Source organism: Lissotriton helveticus, chromosome 5_1 (genome assembly GCF_964261635.1).
Source record: "Lissotriton helveticus chromosome 5_1, aLisHel1.1, whole genome shotgun sequence".
Classification (NCBI taxonomy): Eukaryota; Metazoa; Chordata; class Amphibia; order Caudata; family Salamandridae; genus Lissotriton; species Lissotriton helveticus.
This window is the reverse complement of record NC_136065.1, coordinates 1794336861-1794354172: the sequence shown is the minus strand read 5'-3', so window position 1 is coordinate 1794354172 and position 17312 is coordinate 1794336861. Positions and strand designations below refer to the sequence as shown.

Here is a 17312-nt window from a genome sequence, read left to right as displayed (position 1 = left end):
GTGAATGAGAGCAGCCATGTGTAACATGATCTGTAATATGCAATGCTTACTGTGTGTTTTCATGTTAACTGTGTTTTTATAGTGCTCGGCGTCTAGGCGCTATAATACTGTCTGGGGTCAGAACTCTGTCCCAGAGGGTTGTAGAGACTTCTGGTTTTCACTGTTTATCCTAGTTTTATGTGTAGTATAATCATCTTGTGTGTATTAAAGTACTTTTCTTTTATAAAAAGTAAAGCACTGACTGGAAATTGAGTTTATCAGCTGGTGGTACGGTTTATACTGTATTCTGAATGTCTAACCCCACCTCACCTCCTTGAGTAAGCTTCGGACTGCTCTGTCTCGCTACCCTGAGAGAGTCAAGTGCTGGAGAGGAGTACTTGGTTATCCAGTTTTGGGTCCATTAGTACTACAGAACAACAGTGAGAGAGCACTCCAGTTGATGCGATTGGAGGGCAGTTACCCCTGAGTGCCCTGGTGCCCAGGAAGCCGGGTCTAACATTGGTGGCAAGCGGTGATGGATCACTAGACTTCAGGCTCAGTGGACATCGAGGCCAGTTGATAATTCCAGCAGATATCCATAAGCTATATGTAAAATGGCAGATAACATTGGAGAGGAATTGGAACTGCAGAACTTGACTGTGGAGCAATTAAAGCAAATGTGTGCTGAAAGGGGGTGGAAAGTCCCACGGTCTAAGGACAGGGAGCACTTAATTAGCCACATGACAAAATGCTTTGAGCAAGAGGTCACTGTTGTGCAACAGTTGGAGAGCACTGTTACCACAAGCCTGCCAAGTCAGTCAGTGCAGGCTTCTCCTGTACCAGCCCCAAGGCATTCCCCAAGGCTTTCCCCTATGCTTTCCCCTAGGTATTCCCCTAGACCTGCCCCTAGACTTCCACCTCCCCCTATCTCCAGGGCTACCTTTTCCCCTGTCCCAGGATTCGCCCCCTTAGGAGGGACTGAGCTAGCAGAGACCCTTAAACTTCAGCTGAAACTCCAGGAAGCTAAGGATTTAGCAGAGGAGAAAGTAAGAGAGTTTGAAAGGGAAAAGCTAAGGATGGCCCGCCAGGCAGAAGAGGAGCAGTGAAGGGTCAGACAGGAAGAGTGGGCTTGGAAGGAGAAGGAGAGGGAAAGGGAGAGGCTGGAGAAAGAAAAGGGAGAGACAGGAGAAAGAGAAGGAGAGGGAAAGGGAGATGCTGGAGAAAGAAAGGGAAAGACAGGAGAAAGAGAAGGATAGGGAATTGGAGAAAGAGCGGATAGCCCTGGAGAAAGAGAAGCTCAAGTTAGCAGCTGATAGAGGGGTTAGCTCTGTGGATGGTGAGTCCACTTCAAAGTCCCAGGTAAAGGAAAATACCACCAAGGTACCAAAATAATTGATACACATGTATGTCCCTGGCACTGATATTCTCAGTTGGATGCGTGCCTTTCATTTAGCATGTAAGGCTCAAGGTCTTAATGGTCAGTCCAAAGCAGCGACTTTACTGAGTCGCCTCCCTCGGTAAGGGACTGAAGTGATTGAAAGGATGCCTGAGAAAGACAGTCTGACATATGAGTGCATGAAGGATGCTTTGATTAGGCGGTTTGGGTTGAAACCAGCCCAGTACTTGCAGAGGTTCCGTGAGACCAAGAAGGCAGAGGGGGTTCCTTTTGAGAATTGGGTCCATGACATAGTGAGAGACTGGAATGAGTGGGTGAGAGGGATGGAAGCAAATGATTACCAGTCCTTAAATCAGGTGATGATTGCAGAGTGTCTCCGGGAGGAGTGCTCTGTCCCACTCAGACAGTATCTGCCTGACCTTCCTGAGAGGGATCCTGAGAAACGTGCAGTGATGGCAGATAAGTGGCTTGCCAACAGAGTGAACAGGGGGTAGGGGCAACCCCTTTCCAAGCCCAAGGGGGAGAAGAACTCCCAGCAGGCTGGCCCTAAACCAGAGGGGAAGGGCCAGAACGGTTCCCAAGGCTCTCAGTCAGGACCAGAGTCTAAGGGGAATGGGGCCTCGAGTCAGCACCAGGAGGGGAAAGGAGGTAAGGGTCCTTCCAGTCCCATGGTGATTAAATGCTCTAAGTGCCACCGAGAGGGACACTTAAAGCCAGACTGCCCAGTGAAGGACGTGGTGCCAGTGGCACCCGTGATAGCAAGTGTGCTTTCAGTGGGGGCAGACATGAAGGGAGGCCCAAGTGAGTTTAACTTAGTCACCAGGGACATCTGGGAACTTAACCCAGAAGCTCTTAAGCATATTAACCCTAACTCAACGGGGTATATGAGTGTGGCAAGTATCAATGGAAGGAAGGTTCCTGCCATGAGGGATACTGGTGCTCACAGGACTATGGTTGAACGCAAATATCTCAAACCCAAAGAGATCATTCCTGGTTCCAAGGAGTATGGACTTGTAGCTAGTGGTGATGACATGAAGTACCCTCTTGCTAGAGTGCAGGTAGGGGTGAATGGCAAGAAGGCCATGGTCAATTGCGGGGTGTGAGAGAAGCAGGGTGCAAGGTGCTTTCTGGGGAATGATCTTGTTGAACCTGGGTTAGTACCAGGCCCTAAGGCCTGTATGGCCTGGATTTTATCAGCTGTGCTCACTCGGGCACACACTGAAAAACTTCTTCCCAGTGAAGTGGGGACCACTCTAGTGGAAGAGACACTAGAGGGGAACAGGCCAGAACAAGAACTAAGGGCAGATTCTGAGAACGCACCTGTCCTGGTGTCTGCACCTCCTGCTCCAGTTGGAGAGGCGGGCGAGCATCCAGAGGCGGATAAGGTGTTGGAGTCTGGGTCCCTGCCAGAGCTGCAGTAGCTGCTTGTGGCAGGAGGACCGTCCCGTGAGGAGTTTTGTAAGGCACAGGCTGAGTGTCCTACACTTGTTGGCCTGCAGACGACTGCTCAGGAGCAGGTCTCCACTGGAGTAGTCGGAAAGCACAAGGTGGCTTGGGAAGATGGACTCCTTTACAGTGAGCCTGCTGACCCAGAACCAGGAGCCAGGATCCAGCAAAAGGTAGGTGGTTCCTCAGCTGCACAGGAATTTCCTGCTGCAGCTAGCCCATGATGTACCCCTAGCTGATCACTTGGGCATCAAAATGACAAAGGACAGGTTAGCACCTCTGTTTTACTGGCCAGGAGTTGGTCAGGATGTGGAGAAGTTTTGCCATACTTGTCTGGTCTGTAAGGCCAGCAGCATGTCTGGTGGCCCGATGAAGGCACCCTTGGTTCCCCTACCAGTCGTGGAGGTACCGTTAAAAAGGTTGGCGTGTCTTCCCAGGAATGACACAGTTTCTTTACTTGCAATGGCTGAAGAGTTGGAAAAGGAGAGTGAGCCCCTCCCTGACTTATTGCAAGGTGATGAGAAGGATGCTTCACCTGAGGGAGTTAAGCTTGCCTCTGAACTGACACCTGAAAAGCAGGTGGAGTGTAAAGAGCTGCTGGGGAGATTTTCCCATCTCTTTTCACTTACCCCTGGGCTGACACCTGTCTGTGTGCATGACAGACACAGGGGACACCCTGCCTGTTAAGAGCAAGACATATAGGATGTCAGACCGGGTTCAAGAGTGCATCAAGACTGAGGTGGCCAAGATGCTTCACCTGGGGGTGGTTGAACACTCCCGTAGTCCCTGGGCCAGTCCAGTGGTGTTGGTGCCTAAGCAGGGGTCAGCTGACCTGCACTTTTGTGTGGACTATCACGGTTTAAATACGGTGACAAAAACTGATGCCCATCCTATTCCCCAAGCTGATGAGCTGGTGGATAGGTTGGGTGCTGCAAAGTACCTTAGTACTTTTGATCTAAGCCGCGGTTACAGGCAGATTGCATTAACACCTGGTGCCAAGGAGAAAACAGCATTTTCAACCCCAGGGGGCCTCTACCAATTTAAAGTTAAGCCTTTTGGATTGAAGAAGGCTCCCGCCACTTTCTAGCACCTAGTCAATCATGTATTGCCAGGCCTGGAAGAGTTCTGTGTGGCGTACGTGGATGACATTGCTGTCTACAGCTCCTCCTGGGAGGACAACATGGGACACCAGGAGCAGGTGTTGGTGAGGATGCAGGGGGCCAAGCTGACCATCAAGGCAGCCAAGTGTCAAGTTGGGCAGTCCTCTGTTGTTTATCTTGGGCATCAGGTGGGTAATGGGAAGGTTCGGCCCCTGGAGGCTAAAGTCCAGGCGGTGGTGGACTGGGAGACTCCCACTACTCAGACCCAGGTAAGGGCCTTTCTGAGCTTTACTGATTACTATCAGAAATTTGTAGCAAACTATGGGACCATGGTTGCTCCACTGACAGCCCTGACCTCTAAGAAGCAGCCCAGGAAGGTGATCTGGACTGAAGAGTGTCAGAAGGCATTTGATGAATTGAAGACTGCACTATGCAATACACCTGTGCTGAAAGCCCCTGATTACAGTCATTGTGCAGACAGATGCTTCAGACAAGGGAGTTGGGGCAGTTCTTGCCCAGCTCAATGAAAAGGGAAGGGAGCATCCGGTGGCCTTTATCAGCCGCCGACTACTCCCTAGGGAGCAGAACTGGTCTGCAGTTGAAAAAGAATGCTTTGCCATAGTGTGGGCCCTTCGAAGATTCAGGCCTTACTTGTTTGGTGCAAGGTTTGTGGTTCAGACAGATCACAAGCCCCTCAAGTGGCAGATGGCAATGAAGGAGGAGAACCCAAAGTTGCTCAGGTGGTCCATATCGCTGCAGGGACTAGATTTTACTGTGGAACATAAAGCAGGCTTACAGCACGGTAATGCAGATGGACTTTCCCGCCGGTTTATCCAATCAGATGATCGGTCTTCTCCCACTGGGAAGTAAGTACCGGCCATTCTGATCTGGGGAGGGCATATGTTGGGACGGGAAGTCTCCTGCATGTCTCTGGAGAGAGTGCTTCCTCTGCCTTATGCTAATCTCCAAGCAAGTCACTCAAAAGCTACTGTATAGTTTCTAGATCCCTACCTCAGTGAGCATGACAATCATATATGTCCACAGAGGGTCTCCCTGTTTACATGGATTGAGACCCTATAGCTTGGTGCTGAGGTCGAGGGGGCAAGCCTTGTGCACCCCTATTTTTCAGAGAGTGGCTACTGCCCTCTCTATTAAGGCTGTGGTAGACTGACAGTGGTGGCAGCAATAAATCTATAGTCAGGAGGGGTTAGTCCTTAGGCACCCACCTGACCAAGTCTGTGCAGTTTGCCATGCCTGTGGGCCAGTTGCCTTTGTCTGCCTGATGTATGTTTGAGAGCCCGTGGGTGTACAGGGGAAGAATGGTGATTTGATCCAGTGTGAGGAATGCAAGCTGTTCTGCTGGACATCCCAGCTCCCCCATGCCCCTCCCTATTTTCTTAGAAAGGCCTGGTGGGCTGGGGTAGACACTCAGCTCTAATCTGGGCTTAGCAGCACTAACTCCTTGAAGAGGACCCGCCCCCACTGGTCAGAGCCTCCTGGGCTGGAGTTAATTAAAATTCCTCTCTAGAGAGTTGCACGGCCTGATACCAGGGGAACTCAGGATGCAAAAGTAGCAGACCCTCGGATTGGATGAGCCTATCAATCAGAGGTGATAAAAGTCTGGCCTGAGTGGTCAGCTGTTGTTCAAAGGCTGGTCTATGACAGAATAGGCGGCCAAACCAGGCCCTCTGAAGATAGCCAGGCGCGACCTGCAGTGTGAAGGCAGGAGATAAGACTCTGTTCACTGCGTCTGGAAGGAAGGCATCAGCAACATTAAGGACCAGCTGTTCTGTGAGGCTTGGGGGAGCCTGCGCTTTGGACCAAGGAAATTACAGACAGCTGCCCAAGGTTTGGAAAGGAAGCTTGCGGCACATCACCCAAGGTGTGGAAAGAAGCTTGCGGCACATCAAGAAAAGCTGGTGGAAAGAAGCTTGCAGCACATGACGAGAGCCAGAGAGGAGGAAGCTTGATTCTAGTCTTGAAGGTGAAATCAATTCCCCTCTAGGCTCCTCCCTTGCGCTGTGGAAGCCTGTACAAGCAGTAACTGGGAATAGAGGCCAGTGAAGCAGGCCCCCACCTTTCCTTTTGTGATCTCTGAGGGTATCAGGGTGAACTGGCACTCTGTCCAGCCACTAACCTCCTACAGCTAGCCAGTGGCTATTGGACTAGTGGGACTCCAGTAAACTGTGCCAAGAAATCAGGCACCTGTGATCAGATCCCTGACACCACTAAAGCGGTGTCCGCACTCACGACGGGAGGGCACTTCTGTTGCTTCGGGTGGGGGGTTATGGGGCTGATCAAGAACATTTGACTTCACATCATATGCTGAAACTATATCCTTTCAATCCAAAGTTTGGTATCAAGGCTCTAGTGAATGAGAGCAGCCCTGTGTAACATGATCTGTAATATGCAATCCTTACTGTGTGTTTTCATGTTAACTGTGTTTTTATAGTGCTTGGCGTCTAGGCGCTATAATACTGTTTGGGGTCAGAACTCTATCCCAGAGGGTTGTAGACTTCTGGTTTTCACTGTTCATCCTAGTTTTATGTGTAGTAAAATGATCTTTTGTGTATTAAAGTACTTTTCTTTGATAAAAATAAAAGCACTGACTGGACATTAAGTTTATCAGCTGGTGGTACGGTTTACACTGTATTCTGAATGTCTAACCCCACCTCACCTCCTTGAGTAAGCCTTGGACTGCTCTGTCTCACTACCCTGAGAGAGTCAAGTGCTGGAGAGGATTACTTGGTTATCCAGTTTTGGGTCCATTAGTACTGAGGCCCCAGGACACCAGTGAGGGAACACTCCAGTTGATGAGATTGGAGCGCAGTTACCCCCAAGTGCCCTGGTGCCCAGGAAGCCGGGTCTAACAATAAGAGACTTGTGCCACCTGCCCGGAAACATGCCATGGTGAAAGCCCTGTTGAAAAAGCCAAGTTTAGACCCGGAAGTACTAAGTAACTACCGGCCCATATCCATGCTGCCCATGCTTAGTAAGATTCTGGAGAAGCATATAAATTTCGCATTATCATCCTTTCTAGAGTCCCATGATCTTCTACACCATTCTCAGACGGGTTTCCGCCCCCAACACGGAACGGAAACCGCCCTGATTGCCGTGGTTGGAGAAGCAAAGAAGTTAATTGATCAGAGAGGTGCTGCAACCATTATCCTACTTGATCTTAGTGCCGCATTCGGCACAGTGAATCTTGACATCCTCATAAAGAGACTTAGGAGGGCCGGGGTGGCAGGAGGACTCATCTCTTGGATTTAATCCTTTCTCAATGGCAGAACATTTCCGGTTTATGCATGGGAATGCACCTCTAGGACTCTACCTCTCAGCTATGGAGTCCCCTGAGTCCGACGCTTTTTAACATATACTTGAAGCCACTGGCGGAGGTCATTCAGCCATATGGGGTCAAAGTTTCCACCTATGCAGATGACACCCAGCTGGTGGTATCTTTAAACCATCCATGCAATGCCCCAGCTGAATTAGAGTCTTGCCTGGAGACGGTAGCCAACTGGATGCAACAGTCATGTCTCAGGCTTAATGGAGACAAGACTGAAATAATGTATCTTGGGAATACAACTAACAACGAGCCCAAACTGCCATGGCCCAGCTGCCCCAGTTCCGAAGCCCAAAATAAAGAGTCGGGGCGCGTGGCTGGAAAAGGCACTCAAATTTGACCAGCAAGCAGTTGCAGTCACCGGTGTCTGTCATGGTGATCCAGCGGCGTACTGACAACAACAGATACTCCACTACCATATACTTACCTGGGCCCATAAACACGCACACACACAGTCAGTTGAATAAACCGCTGGAGTAGAAGTTTATAATTTTTTCACCATTTTTCAAGATTAGTTATTTAATACTCCTAACTAACCATTCACTGATCTAGGATGTCTTTCCTCTGGTCGATGGACCATTAGTTGAATTAGTTGATGGTGAAAATAACAAAAAAACTAACTTGTTCTTTTATTCACTGTAAATAACCACAGACTCAGGAAAGTTTTAAATCTTTATCTAAATTTCAAACGCATGTGAACCATCTCAAATACACAGTGCAACCATCATCATTCTTAGGAGAGAAAATTCAATTAATTAATCATCAAACACATACTTTGGACTCATGCAATGATAAATGCTCAGAAATCAGAGGACAGTGAGAAAAGAACATCTGCACATAGCGTGAAAATATAATTACCAAGAATGGTGTGAAGACCAACCCCCTGGCCAAAGGGCTGGTAAGGGTCCCCCGGGATAGATCAGGCGACAAAGTCTTCAGGACAGGAATCAGGACAGGATAGATGGCCTCTCTAGAATACCGACGACTGTGTCGCATCCCTCTCTGACACTCTCTTCCTCCTCGAGATTCTTCTGCGATCTTCTTATCTAACCCAATTAAATTAAGATAGAAGGTTCTGCATTTGGCTCTTCATCAGCATCTCACAGCATCTCTCCCAGCAACCCCACCTCCCGCAGCAACAGCATCCCAAATCATGCTAACTAACTAACCAAGGCTATCTCAATTATACCTTTCGTTCTGCATGTTCCACCCATTAATGTTTCAATATCGTAAAATACTAAACCTGATTGGTCAGGCAAGGGGCGGGGGAGAATCATCACACCATGCTTACATGTCATCTAAATCAGTTTGACCATTGTTCACAAACACCATCCCCTTAATTTTAATTCATAATTTTATTTCACACACGCATTCATGTTTTATTTGCAACAATTTTGTGAATAGTCTGAATGTGAGTCCTCATCGTTGAACTTTCACCATCCGCTCCCAGGTTAGGACACTTCGCGACCGCGGCTTTCATTCAACATACAAGTCATCAACCGGGTTAACTTTCAGTAGTCGTGCGCAGTCGTCACATGACTCAGCTTACTTCGATTATACATGAGAGGCCCAAATACGCACTAGTGATTAAGTCAGAAAGACAGATGTTACTTTCATAAATAAATGGTTTCACTGTATATCACCCACCTCTACTCTATCCCAGTTTATTTATTAGACTTATCCCCACATTAGCATTAGTAAAAAACACTAAATTTAGTTCAAACAAGCAGATGCCATGAACGAGTCTTCAAGACTCCATTTTAGTGTCTTCTGCTTATGCGCAAGAATCCCCCTCCAAGCGATTGCTCGTCATACTGCGTAGATGCAGTCGATGCATGCGCAGTAAAGATTTCCCAATTTAGAGCGGGATTAGTCCTTCGTTCATGTTATTCTCGTTAGTAAACACATAAGCAAGTTTCACTAACCCACATATTTATGTGGTGCGCATTAGTTTTACACAAAACAATTTTGATAACTTATTAGTTAGTTAAAGGTGTGGATTGCTTCCGAGCAAGTCTCTTTTCTACGAGTCCTTGCTCCATCAATGGCACCCTCAGAATACTGCAGATGTCCAACCTCTACTCCCCATAGGGGCAAGGAGAACTATGGTCCAGGCCTTGGTTCTCTTGTGCCTGGACTATGGAAACGCATTGTATATAGGAGCACCCAAATCCACCCTGAGGAAGCTTCAGGTAGCACAGAACTGTGCTGCCCGACTCCTGACAGGAGCCTCCAGAACGCAGTCAGCCTTGCCCAGCTTAAAGTCCCCACATTAGCTGCCCATAGAGGAGAGGATTAAATTCAAAGTCCTATCCCTTAGGGGTTCAGGCCCTTGCATCAACCACCCACTTAGGCGTATCAGCCAAAGAAACCCCTCCGCTCGGCGAATCTAAATCTAGCCATCAACTCCAAAATTCAGAGGATGCACAGCGGGGATCGGTCCTTCTCATACAACGCAGCAAAAGTGTGGAACTCTCTTCCCCTGCATTTGCGCTTAGAGACTTCCCACCTCCTTTTTAGGAAGGGGCTTAAAACCTGGCTTTTCCAGAAGATTAACTGGTAACCACCTCTCTTTGTTTGTTTTTGCCGCTAGCGATGGGATGCCTTAAGGTAGCCATGCGCTCAAGAAATGCTAATTAATAATAATAATGACCCTTGAGCTCTACATCAACACACCTCGGGGGCTGATGAATTGCCCATTTTTAAACTCTATTGATAAGCTGGGTACTAAATGTACCACTCCAAGATGGCCGACGTATTTGGAGCTGGTACAGTCCTACAACTGTTTCCACTCCCAGGCCTATATGAACGTGTGTTCTCCTGCGGGACATTAGGTCTCCAGCGCACACGCAGGAAGGAGCTCTGTTCATCACATAGGTAAGCGCCCATAACCAACTGAATGTTCTCCTGCAATTAGTGGTACAATGGCAATCACACTAGATACGAGCATCTGCGTTTGGGGGCATCTTTTAAATACTCACCACTGGGTCTGTCTACTCGCTTGTTCTGACACACTTTCCTTTGATTCTTTTTATTAGGCAAAGGTTCCCTATGACGCCGGCAAGGATATGGCTGTCACTATTTTCTTTAACAAAATCTGCACCGAGAGGGTGCAATGCACAGCGGTTTTTTTATATTCATACCTGAATAAACTTGCAGTACTAAGAAATCCTCATTTAAGGTACGTGGGATTACATTACCAAAACCTTAAAGTATAAAGAATATGCCCCAGCCATTTTTCCTTTGGGTGTATTCTTATATGTAATTAGGCCTTTTTTCTTTATTTACCCAGGAGGGATTATTTCTGGACACAAGATATATGCAGTCTTAACTGTGTGTCTAACATTGGACCCTATTGAATCCCATTCGGGACAGAAATAAAACCGGATTTAAGGTTGGTTTTCCAGTCAGATTTGATCACCTTAGCACGATAAGCTTGCTCTTACAGGGCTTGTATACTTAGCATTATTTTTCTTTTTTACCGGTCTCTTTTCCCATAGGATCTTCATGTATTGAGTATAGGTATTTGGTTTTTTATTACATCGGCATTATTTTTCTTTTTTACCGGTCTCTTTTCCCATAGGATCTTCATGTATCGAGTATAGGTATTCGGTTTTTTATTACATCTGCATTATTTTTCTTTTTTACCGGTCTCTTTTCCCATAGGATCTTCATGTATTGAATATAGGTATTTTGTTTTTTATTACATACCTTCGGGTACCAGGCAACATTAAGGAGGTGTTGTTATGTTAAATTCACTTTAGCAAAGAGTAAGTTGACTATTTAGGTTCATAGGTCACAACTGGACTCACAAGTAACAAGCATGCCTTAACTCTGGTCCATTTCATTTTATCTAAGAATGTTATTATAATTTTTCTTAAATTACACTAAACAACCGAGGTGACACATTTGAGACAGCATGGGTTTCCACAGGCTCGAGTAGGCAACATGAGCCAATCCTTCAAATTTAGTCTGTCACAATGGAAAATGGACATTGGATGCTTTTGCTGCATACCTTTCATTTTCAATTCTGTACTATTGTTTGTCTCTTAGCCCTGAAGAAGTCGCTACTCACAACCGTAAGCGCGATGAAACACTTGTTGGCTAAGGCTGTTGTGAATAAACTGAAAAGCATGTTCCAGAAAAGACTCAAACTTTTGTCACACTGTTATTGATATAATTGATATACTGTTAGTGTGTGCAGGGGACTGTTGTTCTATTATTGAAAACAACCACCCCTTCTCAGCGCCTACTTGCCCCCCCAGTCTCTTTGCATTCTGAATGCTATGTGCCAATCAGCAATCTTACAATGGGTTTATAACCATTCCAGATGGCTACCTTTGCATGCACATGCCTGCATAAGGTCATCTTTAAATGTATTTTGTTATGTATTAACAAGATCCATTCAAAGATGGCCACTGTGGATGCAGATGCATCATTGCAGACCTCTTTAAGGGGATTTTCTTAACCCCTTCGGTGCCAAGGACGTAATGGCTATGTCCACGGTAGCTGTTCTGCTGTGCCGAGGACATCTCCTTTACGGCCCTACGGGGGAAGCACAGGTGCTCCCCTAGTTGGGCACCCACCCATATGACTCCATTGGGGATTGCAGCGAAAGCGCTTCTGCTGCTACCCTGACACCACCGCCGGTGATCTGATGACGCCGGCGATATCACGGCGCGACGATGTCATCAAATGCAGCTGAGAGGACTTCTCTCAGCGATGGAGGGGAGTGGGGGGGTTTACAGGAGTACAGATACAGAGGAAAAGGACTTTCATCCTGTGCCTGTACACAGTGGATTCCTGCTCCACAATTGCAGGTGGGGCTGCGATCGTGGATCAGGAGTCCACACCACTAGACATCATGGATTTTTTCAAAAGCAATTTGGGGGAGCGACCCCCTTGGCAAGGGTCGCTCCCCGGGGGCATATTAGATCTGCGTTTTGCCTACCCCTTGGGGGTTGATTCGGCCGATCAGCCGATCGGCCCCCGGGAAAGAGGGGGTCGAAACCCACTAGGCACCAGGGAGTTCTTTTAATTATATTTTTAAGGGAGCGACCCATTGTGCAAGGGTCTCTGCCCTGGGGCCAGCATGTTTTCCTGTGTTTCAGCCTCGCCTGGGGCTAGATCAGCAGTTTTGTTTGCCGATCTGCCCCCCGGTGTGATCAAAACCCACTAGGCACCAGGGATTTATTCAAAAATATTTATAAGGGAGCAACACCTTGGGCAAGTGTCGCTGCCCTGTGGGCAGCATGTTTTCATGTATTTCAGCCCACTTGGGGCTAGATCAGCTTTGTTTTGGCCAATCTAGCCCCCGGGTGGGGTGGGGGGTTAAAACCCACAAGAAGCAAGGGATTTTGTGCATTATGTTTAGGGAGAGTGACCCCTTCGGCAAGGGTTGCTCCCCTTTTAGTGTATTGATAATTTGACTATTTCTGCCCCTCTTGGGGGCAGATTGGTCGTATATTTTTAGGCCACTTGCCCCAAGGGAGGCAGAAACCCCTAGACCACCAGGGATTATTTTGATATAATGCAAAATGTTTTGGGAATGTCGCCTTGGGCAAGGATCCATCCCCTTTTTGGGCATAATAATTTGGCTGTTTCTGCCCCCCTTTTGGGCAGATCGGCCTTCTAGTGGATTTAACCCCCTTGGTGCAGATGGGCCTAAAAATAGACCACCAGGGATTTTATTATATATTGCATGTAATGTATTAGGGAGCAGCCCCTTGGCCAAGAGTCGCTCCCCTTTTTGGGACGAATATTCTGGCCTTTTCTGCCCCAGGAGCAGATCAGACATGTATTTTTAGGCCCTTCTGCCCCCAAGGTCGGTCAGAAGCCACTAGACCACTAGGGAAAGTTTGTGTGTGAAGTGTAATTTGGCTGATGAGTGTTTTGGCGTTTGGCTGGCTGTGTGTGGACTCACACTTGCTGGTGGTGTGTGTGGTTGGCATTTGAATGGTGATGGGCAGACTTCATAGTGTTTGATAATGTTAACTGTTATTTCTTTTCTCATCATTGGCGATTGTAATGTTTTTTTTTCCTTCTCTTTATTCTAGTGCAAAGCTTTTGTTTTCCTCGGTTGTGGTTCCAGCACTGGTAGAACTGAAGTTTGTGTAGTTGCAAGTGTTTGGGGGAAAAAAGTTTTTTATACAGTTTACTCCAAATTAGTATCAATGACCTGCATGAATGTGTTTTGGGGAAATGCTGTAATAATAGCAGCCAATGTAGCTTCTGTTTGAACGCGTGTGAAATTTTCTTTGTATTTGTGCACAATGTGTATTGGGTTTCCTTGTGTGTAATTTTCTTTTATTTTTATTTTCTAGTGGATTTTCGTTGGTGCATGCTGTGTCTGTGCAGAGTAGGTGCTAGTAAGTCTAGCTGTCTTTAGCAAGTGAGTGGCATTGTTTTATACTATATAGGTCTTTGTATGTATTGGATTGTATTGCATGTAGGATTTGTATAGCGCTCTGTCACCCAACGGGTATCCTAGGGCAGAGATTACCCCAATGAAGGCTATGCATACTTACAATCATGCGGGCAGAAAGGAATATAGCTATGACGGAGCAACATTAGTCCCTAGGAAAGAGCCATGTTTTTAGCTTCTTTCTAAAATTCAGCAGATTCTCAGATTGTCTGAGATCATTTGGTATTTTGTTCCACAGACGTGAGGCTGCAGAGCTAAATGATCTGCCTCCCATCCGGGTTTTCTTAAATCTAACTGTGCACATCAGTTTTGCTGATGATGAGCGAAGGTTTGTGGCTAGAGCATACCAGGAGAATTTGCTCTGCAGTGATTTAGGTCCCTCTCTATGTACTGCTCTATGAACAATGCAGAGTGATTTAAAATGTACTCTCTGCAAAATCGGTAGCCAGTGGAGATCTTTTCAGGGATAAGGAGGCAGAGGACCTACACTGTCTCTTTAATGCTAGCTTGGCTGCAATTGTTTGAATTCTCTGCAGCTTTTTGATCAGGGATAATGGTGCTTCAAGTAGCAAGGCATTACAGTAATCCAGCCTGCTCAGAATGACACTCGACACCACCTTTGCCCTGGCGGAAGATAGCAGCAGCTGAAGTATTTTTCGTAGGGCTCTAATCATAGACATGCAGGAGCTGATTGTTCTGTTCACTTGCAAATCCAACTGCAGACTGCTATCGAATAGTACAATTTCTGTTTTATCTCCATTAAATTGAACTGAATTGTCCCTGAGCCATTTTGAAGTTTTTAGCATACATTCATGGAATCTTTCCAGAAATACTGCTTTAGAGCCTTCTAATGAGAAGACCAGCTGTGTATCATCAGCATAGTTCACTACTTCATTTCCGAAGGATTTGATAATAGAGATAAGTGGGCGTAGATAAATGTTAAATAAGATCAGGCTTATTGCTGATCCCTGAGGGACTCCGTGCTTTATGGAATTATTTCTGGATATAAACGCTGGAATAGCCACTGCCTGCTGTCTGTCTGACAGGTATGATTGAAACCAGTTGAGTGCTGTACTTCTGATTCCAAATTCTTTAAGCCTTTCGAGTAAGATCTTACGATGACTGTATCGAATGCAGCTGACATGTCCAGTAATACTAGTATGACCACTTGGCCAGTGTCAGCACGCATTCTCATCTCATCCAGGACTGTCACTAGGCTGTCTCCGTGCCGTGTGCAGGCCGAAACCCGAATTGCACTTCATCTAAAAGGAGATTTTCTTCTAAAAATTGTGAGAGAGCTTTGCTAACTAGCTGTTCTAGAACCTTTACTGGATAAGGCAGCAAGGACATCGGTCTATAATTAGCTGGACAAAGAGGGTTGAGTGTGGCTTTTTTCAGTAAAGGGGTCACCACCGCCTTTTTTCAACATTCAGGCACCAATGACTGACAGCAGATTTGGTGAAGCAGAGGAAATAGCTCAAGATTAAACTCTTTCCACAACCTATGCGGAAGGGGATCTACTGGCGATCCAGAGGAGACACTACAAGCTATTTTTTTGAATTCTTCCTGTGTAGGGACCTGAAACTGAACCAAGGTTGGCTGTTTATCTTTGTCTACTCCCTCATTCTGCTTCTTTATTGTCGCTGATTCTGATGGACCACTTACATTGTTTATCCCAGCCGCATTATGATCCAAGCCATCAATAATCTTATTTATTTTCTCCTCAAAGAACACTGCAAGGCTGTCGCATAGCTTTTGTGTGGCTACAATCTTGTTTTTCGCACTGTCAGGTTTGGATAGATTCTTCACTATACTTAAAATGGTTCTAACCCTATCAGGTGCTTGTAAAATGATGTTCTCATAATACTCAGCTTTAGCCTTAGCAATTGTTTCTTTATACGTTTTTTATTATTTTTTCAAGGATATTTGTCCAATTCCTCGTAGAGTTTCCACCATTTCCTCTCTGTCTGTTTGCATTTTTTCCTGTGTGCCTTTAGATCCTCATTATACCATGGGGCTGATGGTTTATCCCTACTTTTTAACTTTTTTTATTGCAAGCGCTTGGTTAATCTGACGGTAGAAGCTTAGGTAGTTTTCTTTCACCATTTTACTGATGTCAAAAGAGCCCTCTCCAGAGCATTACGGGGGTAGCTTCATTTTCAACAGCTTGGCCCATTCCCTTCCCTGACGAGGATTGCTTGATTGAGTAGCTTTATTGCTCACTTTGGGGTGCATTAGCAGAAGGTAAATCAAAAAATGATCAGTCCAGCACATTGGCAATATTTTTCCTACCGCTACCTCCTTGTGGTTTGCAAATATTAAGTCTAGAACATGGCCACCCAGATGTGTTGGTTGTTGTACCAGTTGTTGCATGTTCATAATATTACATGCTTGTAGTAATTCTTTCAGATCGGAATCAAGATGCCCATTTTCCCAAAGATTAAAATCTCCCAGAATAATCATTCTGGAGTGGGTAAGTGACAGGTTATATATAGTGTCAATCAGAGCTTGGTATTGAGGGCTTGATCCTCCTGGGGGTCTATATGACACTATGCCAGAGAACAGTTATCCTTTGACATCCTTGAGGGAAAATATTTGTATTGATTGACTTTACCTTGCAGTTGCTATATGCCAGTAGTTTTACTTTCTGTTTTATAAATCCACACTTTGTTTATTACTTATTTTACAGTGTGTTGGGTACTGTTGACTTATTTGTCAAGTTAGTTCTCTAGGTAAGGACTATGGCTAGCCGCAGGATGACCGTTCAGCAGTATGCTTTTAGAGTCTTCTTCTGACGATGATTATGAAACTCACTCTGCATCTGAGGCAGAGGAAGAAGGCCAAGATTCTGGCAGTGAATTTGCAATCCGTGAGGCATCATCTGATGATGAAGCTCCTCTCAGTGCAGATGAAGCTACTCTCATTGAGGATGAAGTGCCTGTTTTAGAGGAGGTCACTGATGTGCCCATGGTGTGTCAAGAGGCATCTGGATTGCAGCCTGGGGCTGCAAGGCTTCCTATTGGAAGTGCTGGACTCTGGGTTGACCCAAACATGGTGCAGCTGGTATTGCCTGTCTTTAGTGGTGTTACAGGGTGTGGAGTGAATTGTGAACCTTTTTTGCCTATAAAATTCTTTAGATTGTTTATGGATGATGTATTTTTGGCAGAGATTGTTGAACAGACTAATTTGTATGCTGAACAGTATTTGGGGGACAACAGTGCCAGACTTAAGTTCTACTCTAGAGCTACCTGGTGGACTCCTACAAGTCTGGATGGGCCAAAGAAGTTCTTGGGTTTAACTTTTTTGATGGGCCGGATAAGGAAGCTGTCGCTGTCTTCATATTGGTCTACTAATCCCTGGATGGCAACAGCTATATTTCCTGCAACCATGAGTCATAATCAGTATTTGCTTCTTCTTCGGATGTTGCATTTTGTTGAAAAAGCTTTAGCTTTGCCCTGATATCACCCTGATTGTGACCGTCTTTTCAAGGTTCGGCCTCTCCCTGATCACTTTGTAGATCGATTTTCAGAGATTTATGTGCAAGGGAAAGAAATAGCTGTGGATGAGTTTTCGGTCCTGTTCAAGGGCCGATTGAATTTTAGGCAGTACATTCATAGCAAGAGG

At 46.1% G+C, this 17312-nt stretch overlaps 1 long non-coding RNA gene across 1 annotated transcript in view; it reads right to left on the bottom strand.

Annotated features, from left to right (window-relative positions):
• Positions 1-17312, bottom strand: part of LOC144753818 (uncharacterized) — a 292234-nt gene that overhangs the window by 251251 nt on the left and 23671 nt on the right. The window contains exon 2 of the long non-coding RNA XR_013594546.1: positions 8123-8310. This is a non-coding gene — a long non-coding RNA (uncharacterized LOC144753818). The remainder of the gene's footprint in view (positions 1-8122; positions 8311-17312) is intronic.